Source organism: Plodia interpunctella, chromosome 22 (assembly GCF_027563975.2).
Source record: "Plodia interpunctella isolate USDA-ARS_2022_Savannah chromosome 22, ilPloInte3.2, whole genome shotgun sequence".
In the NCBI taxonomy this organism is placed as follows: domain Eukaryota; kingdom Metazoa; phylum Arthropoda; class Insecta; order Lepidoptera; family Pyralidae; genus Plodia; species Plodia interpunctella.
Window position 1 is genome coordinate 6,145,264 of NC_071315.1, and position 10,177 is coordinate 6,155,440.

Below are 10,177 nucleotides of genomic sequence, written 5' to 3' on the forward strand. Positions count from 1 at the left end.
ATATACTATTAGCAAAAAGCGGCATTAGAAAAACAAAACAATTACCACTCGTTCTATACAACATTACACCGCCCTGTTATACCTCATATAATTTACGACCCGTTGATAGATACACTGTACATGACACACAAAGCTAAACCAGTGTAGAAACCGTAATTTGAGAGTAAGTGTACGTGAAGTGATCTAATTCGCAAAAATTATAAACAGTTTTTGAAACCGCTACACCTTTTTAACCCCTTGACGCAACAAGTGGGGTGTTATACGTCTGACCGCTAAGTGTGTCTGTCTGTCTGTGTACGTGGCGCCGTAGCTCATGAACGGGTGAACCGATTTGGTTGCGGTTTTTTTTATTTGATAGCTAATTTTTATGCGGTGGTTCGTAGATATGTTTGATCAAAATTAGTTCAGCCGTTCAAAAGTTATAGCGAAATGAATATTGAAAGTCGGGGGTTTTTTCATTTGTCTAACAAATAAACTTGTATTGACGAGCTCGGTGGCGCAGTGGTAAAGTGCTTGCCTCTAAACCGAGAGGTCCCGGGTTCGATCCCCGGTCGGGTCATGATGGAAAATGATCTTTTTCTGATTGGCCCGGGTCTTGGATGTTTATCTATATATGTATTTGTTATAAAATATAGTATCGTTGAGTTAGTGTCCCATAATACAAGTCTCGAACTTACTTTGGGGCTAGCTCAATCTGTTTGATTCGTCCTAATATATTTATTTATTTAATATTATTTATTATCTTGTATATGGTCGTGTCGTATAGGGAGGTGAAATCAATGGCTGAGGACAGAATTCTTAAATTAATTGATGATGATCTTGTATTCAAAGAAAAAAATGTTTAGCGTGACGTGTGAGCCAAACCAATAGCACCCGTGGATACCAGACATTTGTCTCTTAATCGCCTTGTACGACACATGCCTTAACAGCTGATAGACATCAATAGTATCCCCAAAGGGTGACATTAGACAGGCAGCCGGTTGTAAAAGCGTAGCTTAATTTAACGGTCGACTTTTTACGCGAACCCTGAGCGTCACAGATTCGGATATAACCGTATATATATATATATATATAACCGTATACATGAGGACGAGAAAGACAGAAAATGACAGAAATTTGATGTTTATTAGTCTGTTTATCGAAAACGCAAGTTTGGATTTTTCATAGCATATAGTGATGTCTGGGAATGAGCAATCACCACCTATGGATACCGGCAACCCGACGAGTCTCGATGTGTTATTAACTTTGAGAAAACGATAGATTCTTTTTAGATTGAAGGCGCCAGTAATGAACTTTGGTACACGTATAGTATACCTTTTGTCTTTCTCCTATCGATTGTGTTCTTGTTATTGGTTTTACTCTTTATTCAAGCCGTCTAAAGTCGGACTGTTCTTCATAGCTAGTGTTCAATTTTGTGAGGACCAACAGATCTTGTCAAAGCATTGTCGTTGGTGTTGTTGTATAGATCTGTGATAGGATAGTTGCCAGGGTCAGAGAATTCGAAAATATGTATAATCTAGATAAAATAAATATATTTAGGATAATTATGAAAATTCATACAGATGCAGCTGGATCTAAATACAAAGATTTAAAGTTGGTTGGAAAGTCAATTTTCAAAAAGTATGAAATTATAAAAATAAATTTAACCATCATAAATAACAAACATTTTGTAATTTTAAAAATGTGTGATTTTATTTTTGTCATATCTTTGAAAGTATTGTCATTATCACAGTATTTTTTTCCTAGAATAGTTATGTAAGAGCCTTCTAATAGTTATAAAAACAAAAATTTGTCAACTAGCCTACTGTGGCTAGTTAGCTAGGCTAGTTTCGTACCCAGGGCAGCATGTTAAATGGAACATATGTCTTCGGAGAAGCATCACATGAGCAGACAGTGTCGTGCTATAACCTCATTTCTTTGTTGTTGGCCGAAGTTGGCCCCAAGTTGGCCGAAGCAAGCAGAACATGTAGAATCATATTCTGCTTGCTTCGGCCAACTTAGGCACGGAGTTAATTTAAAAACTTCCACGTCAGCCAAGGTTTGTCATGCCGCGGTCTTCTGATAATCATCAAATAAAACCCTGTTTCTTTAATCAAGTGTTAACAAGCCATTGAAAACAAGAGCTCTCAGTCATTACCCTTTGATTTTTAAAATTACACAGAGAAGACAATACCGACTCACCCAATTCCCTACATTGTAAGTGTTGATCATTCAGTTCTCATAATCTTTTCTCGTCTATTGTATCCGTGTTTCTAATTAAGCCATTCAGTTTCTTGAACTACATTAATTACGTGTTCTTATCCCTTACGGTGAAGACAGTGTCCAGATCGATACTCGTGGGCTAATTTTTTAAAATTTAACTTCTAATTCATTGTTCTAAACATTGTCTACCTAATCCTATCCCACTTTATGTAGGATCAGTACTATATATCAGTCTTTCTAAACAAGTTATTAGTGCAACAATTTAGATAATAAGGTGAATACTTTAATAAATAAAGAGTATATTCCTTGGGCAATGTTATGGCAATGGCGATATTTTTGTACACAGCGTAGTTTTTTCTTGTGCTAAATAAAGCTAAGAATTAAATGCAGCATTAGCACAACAACAATAGCGGTAAAAATGGACGGTTTTCAATTACCCATATCATGTCATCTTCCAAGCGAAACAGAACATTAGAAACATGGCTATCTGTAGCTTCATCGCAACTACCAATTATACTATTAGAATCAGCTTAGTCACTCCTTTGTGAAACAAAATTAACAAGCTAAATTTCTCCGCTCCAAATTCGATTTCAATTGCCACCAATAAGTATTTAAATTAATTCAATCTCACCAATTATTGGTACATGATTCTGATTTGATTCATCAGCAGCTAAATTAGGGTCAACTATTCAATTGGCTCTTGCATTTTGAATTTTTTAGCGTCCAATTTTGTCCATTTCATAAATTACTTTCTATTTTTATAAGGCGTCTGCTTTTGTGGGTTAAGTTGGGTCAGGTCGGGTTAGAGGTCTTATGTCTCATTCTACCAAAGATCTATCTGTATATGTCTGTCTTTTTTCAAGCGCGTGCCTGGGTTTATCTTCATGTCAATCATGAATTCGTTTCGGACGTTTATCAGAGAAAGGTGTTAGTTTATTTCATTATTATTTCTGTTCAGATTATTCAGTTTTTCCTTCCTTGCAAATTTGTTTGCATATATTTGGCTTACGGTTTCGATTGTTGACACTGTTATATTTAAATAGTTTTTAAAATAACATATACCTTTTCTGTTGAAGCAGTCAGATTATGGAATCTACTTCCAATTAGTATACAGGAGTCAAAAACAATTTCAGTCTTTAAGAAAAGGGTTAAGGAACATCTCCTTTCTGTTTGATCCTAATATATATAAGTATATATGTATATATTATTTGTATTTACTATTATAGTTTATTTACTATATGTAGTTCTTATACATGTTTTATACTTTATATTATATTATGCATTATATAAAATATTTAAGTTTATTGTAATTTTCTGTTTTGTACACGCCAATGCCTCTTTTTTCCCATTCTTCTTTCGCGGGTCTACTGAAAGAAATTTTTATAGAAATAAGTAGTACCTTTGTACTTAGTTTCCTATTTGTAAGTTTTGTATTTACACTGTTATGTTGTGTACATAAATAAATAAAATATATTTTAGAATTAGTGCTTGTTAGCTGTTCATTAATTTATTATTTATCGATGATGAGAATTTTATATTAATTTGGACTAAAAATTGCGTAATATCATTTATTGATCGTAGTATTGATCGATCGAGGTATATCGATAAAATAGTAAAAGTATTTCCGTATAACCATTCAAAGAATAAAGTGCATATCCGTATCATATGTTATAAAATTTAACATTTTTAATATCGATTCGATGAAATGAGCAATTAATTTTACATTGCTAATAATAAATTTGATATCAGTTAAAGTAAAAAGAAATAAAATTAAAACGATATTTATTACAACAAGACTACAATAAAGAATGGAAAGGAAAGTAAATAAAAAAGACGAAGGAAATAAAATAAAAAATACAAGTCTTATGGATACATTATAGAAATAATTGTATAGAATCTTAATATATCAAAACCTATAAATGAAGCAACAGCCATTAATCATCTGATAGCAGACACAATCGTTCAAAGTCAACTGCCTGGATCATGTGTATTTGATGCGATCAAAATAGAAATAGACATTTCATACCACAAGCTTTCCAGTTCTTGTTAAGCATTTGTATTTATCAGTATTATATGACTGAAGTCGCTGGTGGTAACTATTTCTGATTTTATTAAGATACTTCAACCATTTTATTTTTTATTCGGTAAAAAACCCTATTGAAAAATTCTCAGTTCAATGTTTATCTTGTCTATGATTTTGTAAACCTAAATTTCTTAGTTAATATTTATCTATATATCATTATCATATATTTCTTAATTATTTGCATTTTTCTTATATGGTCTTTGTGTGTACACTGTTTTTGAATTGTAGTTTAGATCGTAACCTTATAATTTTACTACTATGTATAGTTTTACTACAATTTGTTATGTGTATTTAAATAAATAAATAATGATTTATTTATTTCAAATCACAAGATTGAAGTTGTTACGGAGATAGAAGATTAGTACAAGTGAAGCTCTGTCAGGGCACATCTAGTTACCATTTTACTTACCAACGAAATTTTACGATACAAACAAAAATCTTCACTCAGACACATAATTCTCAGTCATGTTCGTCGATATTTGATTAAGCTATTATTATCTTTAACGTCAATAATGGAAGTAGTACTAATTGAAAAATTCTGAATGTAATCTGTGAACTTTAATATTATATACACTATTTTTATAAAGGGTAAGCGTTTGTGTACGTTTGAGGCGGGTAATCTTCGAAACTACCGAACCGATTTCAAAAATTATTTCACCGATACAAAGGTACGTTATCAACGATGGAATAGGCTATATTTTATCTCAAAATTCCCACGGGAGCGAAGCCCTGGGCATCATATATCTAATACATTCGAAAAAGTGCCAAGTTACCAACAGACATACCTACATAAAAAAGTGTATAAGTGTTTTAATGTTATGCTTTAAATAAAAGGCCTATTTATTTATTTATCAGTAGCAAAAAAAGCGATCATTGAATGTAACCGTCTCATTAACATATCCAAGAACTCCATCAGATAAAAATTGTGGGTCAGATCGGATCGGAGCAGAATCCAAATGTTTTTGGGTTCCGCTGCCTTCTGTAACGGTTGTCAGTATATCATCCTGCAATGGTAGCTCTAAAGGTCACAGTGTAGTGTTAAGTTCAGTCTCTTACATTTTTAGCCTACTGACCTTAGAAAATTGTAAGCTTGCTTTGAACTGGATAGTCGTTTTTATTTCAAACTAAATGAAATTACTACATAGTACAAAACAAAAGTTGCTTTCCGCTGTCTGTCCTTATATATGCTTAAATCATTAAAACTATGGAACGGATTGTGATGCGGGTTTTTTAAATAAATAGTCTGATTCTTGAGCAATGTTTGAGTGTATAATTTATTAAGGTTTTACCCGAGCGAAGCCGGCACGGGGCGCTAGAATAGTATATAAACTGTTACGGCTATATTGACGTTTTAGCAAACTTATTGTCAAATGGCCATTACAGGTGAATAATTAAATCTAAATTGTTTTGTTATACATGTGCGGGAATTGAACCCACGTCCCTGTCTATCCGGGACAGGTGCTCTTCGTGGGCACCGTAAGGTGTTCAATTCACGCTCCATTCCAGATTTTTTTCATTTTTTAAATCCTTAAATCTACCAGCAGCTTGACAGAAAGACATTCGCATGTGTAATATTAGTACAACCTTGATATACGGATATACGGAAGCCTTCCAATACTCGAAGCATTTCGCAAAGTTATGTAAATCTTTTGACAATTCTTGAACTGAATACTGACACGTCAATTTATACTTTTATACTGTACGAACAAGTTTTTGTAGACATCAAATCGAGTTATATTATTGTTTATTCCGATTACATTTCTGTGAAATTCGTAGCGTGTTGGTGATACCAAAATGAGTTTTGTTTTTATTGCGTTAAATAAATTAAAAATTGTATGTTCATAAACTATTATTATATTTTTAGGGTGAAATTTGTGTAGTCGATAAACAAACTTTGTTTACAGTCGTAGTGGATGCATAAATAAAGACCTAATTAAGAGTTTATCCAAGAAAAGTAGCACTTCTCAGTACGGGATCAAAAAACTAAACGTATAAGTTTAATTTTATCCATATTTATTGAAACTAAATAGATACTTAACGTTTTTTTTAAATTAACTACTGAAATTATTGTTTATCTTTTAAATCACCATCAACAGCCATTTAAACCGTCCCCACTGCTGGGGCACAGACCTTCCTTATGACATTTAAGGAGTTTTGGGCCGTGACCCACCACACGGACGCATTGCGGATTGGCGGGTTTTAACGACTGCAAATACAACCGGGAGCAACGGATTTACGTACCTTCCGAAGCGCGGAGCAGCTCGAGATTGAGCTTATCACCCATCCAATAATCGATCAATTAAATAAATTAAAATTTTGAAATCACCAGATATTGCGCTTATTTATTTACTGGAAATAGATTCATTTATTTGTTTAAATTAAAAAAAAAAGTTTTTTATTTAATTAACTTAATTTGTTAATTAATTTGTTAACTTGTTAACGGCATAAATTCCCCTTTCGAATGAATATTTTTTTAAAATTACTTTGTCATTCTAAATTTGAAGTGTGAGAATTTTCATAAAAATTAAGTCAGCTTTTTATACTGCCATTTTGTTTTTTGGTCAATTTAAGTTTAGAATAAATTTACGTATTGAGACTTGCGGCTGAGATCCTACAGAGACATTCGTATAGAGTCTCCTTCTATTCACTACTTCTTTATTCGAGCAGGTTTCACTCGAAAAATTCAAGATTCGTTGCAGATAAGTGGACTGCATATTTAAATTTCATGACCTACGTGCAGTATTTTTAGAGTTCTTTTGGTATGTAGTAATTTTATTCTACTAGCGGCCCCTCGCGTCTTCGCTCGGGGTAAAACCATATACAAATAAACCTTCCTCAGGAATAACACTATTCTATTTTTGAAAACAGGATAAAAATCTGTTTGGTAGTTTTTGAATTAATCGCGTTATACTGTGTTACGACCTCGGTGGCGCAGTGGTAAAGTTCTTGCCTCTGAACCGAGAGGTCCCGGGTTCGATCCCCGGTCGGGTCACGATGGAAAATGATCTTTTTCTGATTGACCCGGGTCTTGGATGTTTATCTATATATGTATTTGTTATAAAATATAATATCGTTGAGTTAGTATCCCACAACACAAGTCTCTAACTTACTTTGGGGCTAGCTTAACCTGTGTGATTTGTCCTAATATATTTACACTGACACAGACGCGACAAGAGAACTTTTTAGGACATTTCGATTTTATTTTTTTATAATATGTAAAGATCTATGGCTAGTCCGGACAAATGTCATGCTGATGAACAGTTTTTTTTTGTACTTAGTGTATTTAGGCCAGATAAACTATTGCAGAGGCGTTTTACCAACTTTTTAAAGTATTTTTTTAAAAAAGGAATAAGTTTATTAAATAAAATTGCATTATCGAAAAGCAAAAGTAGAAAAAGATCCATAGGCATGATAATGATGACACAGATTAATTGAGTTTAGTGTTGGAGATAAATTGAACGAGCAGTGCAACAAGTCCGGACGAAACTAGTTTTTATACTATGGTTCTAGTAGTAAATGGCTAGCACGGCATACCTCTACACTACAATGATGCGTTTTTTTTTTTTTACAAAAATGACATTTTTGACACAAGCTTTTGTTGTTGCCAGAGAGATTTTATTGCATACGTTTGCAGCCGCACCTGATTGCATCAGGTCATGCTTATCATAATAATGCATTGTTATCCAAACTAAACGTGTATACAAAATTTCAGATCAATCGGTTAAAGATATCTGCTTCAAAGAGTTGCAAGATACCACCCGAGACATTAGTGACATAGCAAAAATACGTAGGAATTTCAAAGTAAATAGGTACACCAATTTTTATTACAGATTAACAAGACTGTCGCTGCTGTCGAATAAATTGAAGAAGCAAGAAATACGGAGACGAATTTTCTTTTACATGGGTTTTACTATATCGATGGAAATAATTTCCGTTGGGCTTGAGCTCAACCGAGCTGCCACTGCTTAAGTATAACCAACTTTTGTCAAAAAGAAGGATGCTGTCGACGTCTCCGTCACGTGGAACGTCTGGTCGGGCAACGGCGGCCAAATGATCCACAGATTGAACTACTGATGTAGAAATCCACAGATTGAACTACAAGAAAATGATATTTCGAAATGAGTTTAGATCGTTTGTTTGATCCTTCTAATATTATACATGCGAAAGTTTATGAGGATGCTTGTATGTAGGTATATTCGTTACTCTTTCACGCGTAATTTACTGGACGGATTATTATGAAATTTGGTACACGGGTATAATATAACCTGGAAAAACACATAGGGTACTTTTTATCCCGAAATTCTCACGGGCTAGTTAACTATAATCTATATATAATCTATAATACGCAAACACAAGAAACAAAAAAAAATTAACAAAAATTATTTTTGAAATGGCTGTATAATGCTGGAATAGCTTCACAATGAGTCCCTGTTGGCTGGTGGTATTCGGCATACACTGCTGGTATTTCATAGCGGTAAATGAAGGCTCTCATACAAACTACGTATCGCGATACGTTCATCCATTCGCGTCGGCATACGTCCGACTTGAACATATAATTGTAGAAAGGCATTGGACATATCCATATCTTCGATTGATTTATTGATCGATATATTTTGAATCGATAGAATAAATTAAATCGTACGAAGTTATATTAATGATGCGAAAGTTTGTAAGTATGTTTGTACCTCGATTGCTGAGCTGATTTTAATAAAATTCGGCACATGAGCAGGATCTGACCTGGATTATCTTTTTGTAACTATAGAAACTCCCGCGGTGGCGATTTCTTCTCAGATCTAAAGCTGGCACTTTTGCAAGTAATGTTTTTGAAAACATGTTTATTTGGTTAAATTAAAAGTTCTTTCTATTTCGTAAACACGACTCAAATTTATCATGTAATTAAAAAAGAATTACATACCAAATAATTAACATATATTTATATTTTATGGCTTATTTATTGTTAATTTGTACCTACATCACGATTTTTTTGTTCAATTCTTTTTTTTAATTTTTAGGAATAATTATTAGGAAGTCCTGTTTTACGCTGTATAAGTAAATCTAAATAAGCACGTAATCATTATAATAATTAATAAATAATTTAATTATTTCAAAATTAATTTTATATCGTTACAGATACTTTACAATAACAAAAGAAAAAAAAAAACAATTTATTCAGATCGTTAGACAAAATTATCAAATTTTTCAAAATACTTGAAAACTTTCTTCACAACATTTATTTTTGAAAATTTTTTTAAAAAAGTAAATAATAAAAATAAAAAAAACTTACTCAAAATTGCGAATACAATTCCTCACGCACTCGACACAACACAGAATCAAGTTCGAAACCGAATGTCAACGCTCACACGTGCGTATTCGACGGCGTCCTCAAAGAGACTGGCAAGCCACACAGCGGACTCTGATATATATCGTACAACTAGTTTTCTTCGTCTTTCACTGGCTAAAGCTGCGCCAACCATTTTCTGGGTTAATTAGGAGCTTGCATCGTACGTTTTCTAAGCGTTTTCGAATGCGCACTCCATGCTCTCTTATGTATTTATGGTACCCTAGTACTTCGTCTGTTCTGCATTTTTTGAGCACACCAAGGTCACTCGTCTGAACTTGACTTTGGACATCAAGTTCAAGTTCTTTCCAGAGGTTAAAACGTCTGCAATCGAATGGTTCTAGGTTCAAATCCTATTAGTGCCACAGTCACAGTAGCATCGACCATTACTTGAAAGAATACAGATATTTTTTTAGAGTATTGACCAATTTTTTGTACGCCTTACAGACAGAAAACAGAAAGTTATGTAATAATATTATACTATCTATATGTACCTTTTACTCACAAATAAACGATTCGATCGATTGATTGATTGAAAGAAAGAAAGAAAAACT

The 10,177-nt window shown here is 33.2% G+C and overlaps 1 protein-coding gene across 1 annotated transcript in view; it reads right to left on the reverse strand.

The window, feature by feature from the left end:
• The window catches only part of LOC128679845 (uncharacterized protein), a 58,943-nt gene extending 49,252 nt beyond the window's left edge, over nt 1–9,691 (reverse strand). Inside the window, exon 1 of the mRNA XM_053762310.1 lies at nt 9,570–9,691. The gene's annotated coding sequence lies outside the window, so the exon portion shown is untranslated. The remainder of the gene's footprint in view (nt 1–9,569) is intronic.
• Between the last annotated feature and the right edge of the window lie 486 nt (nt 9,692–10,177).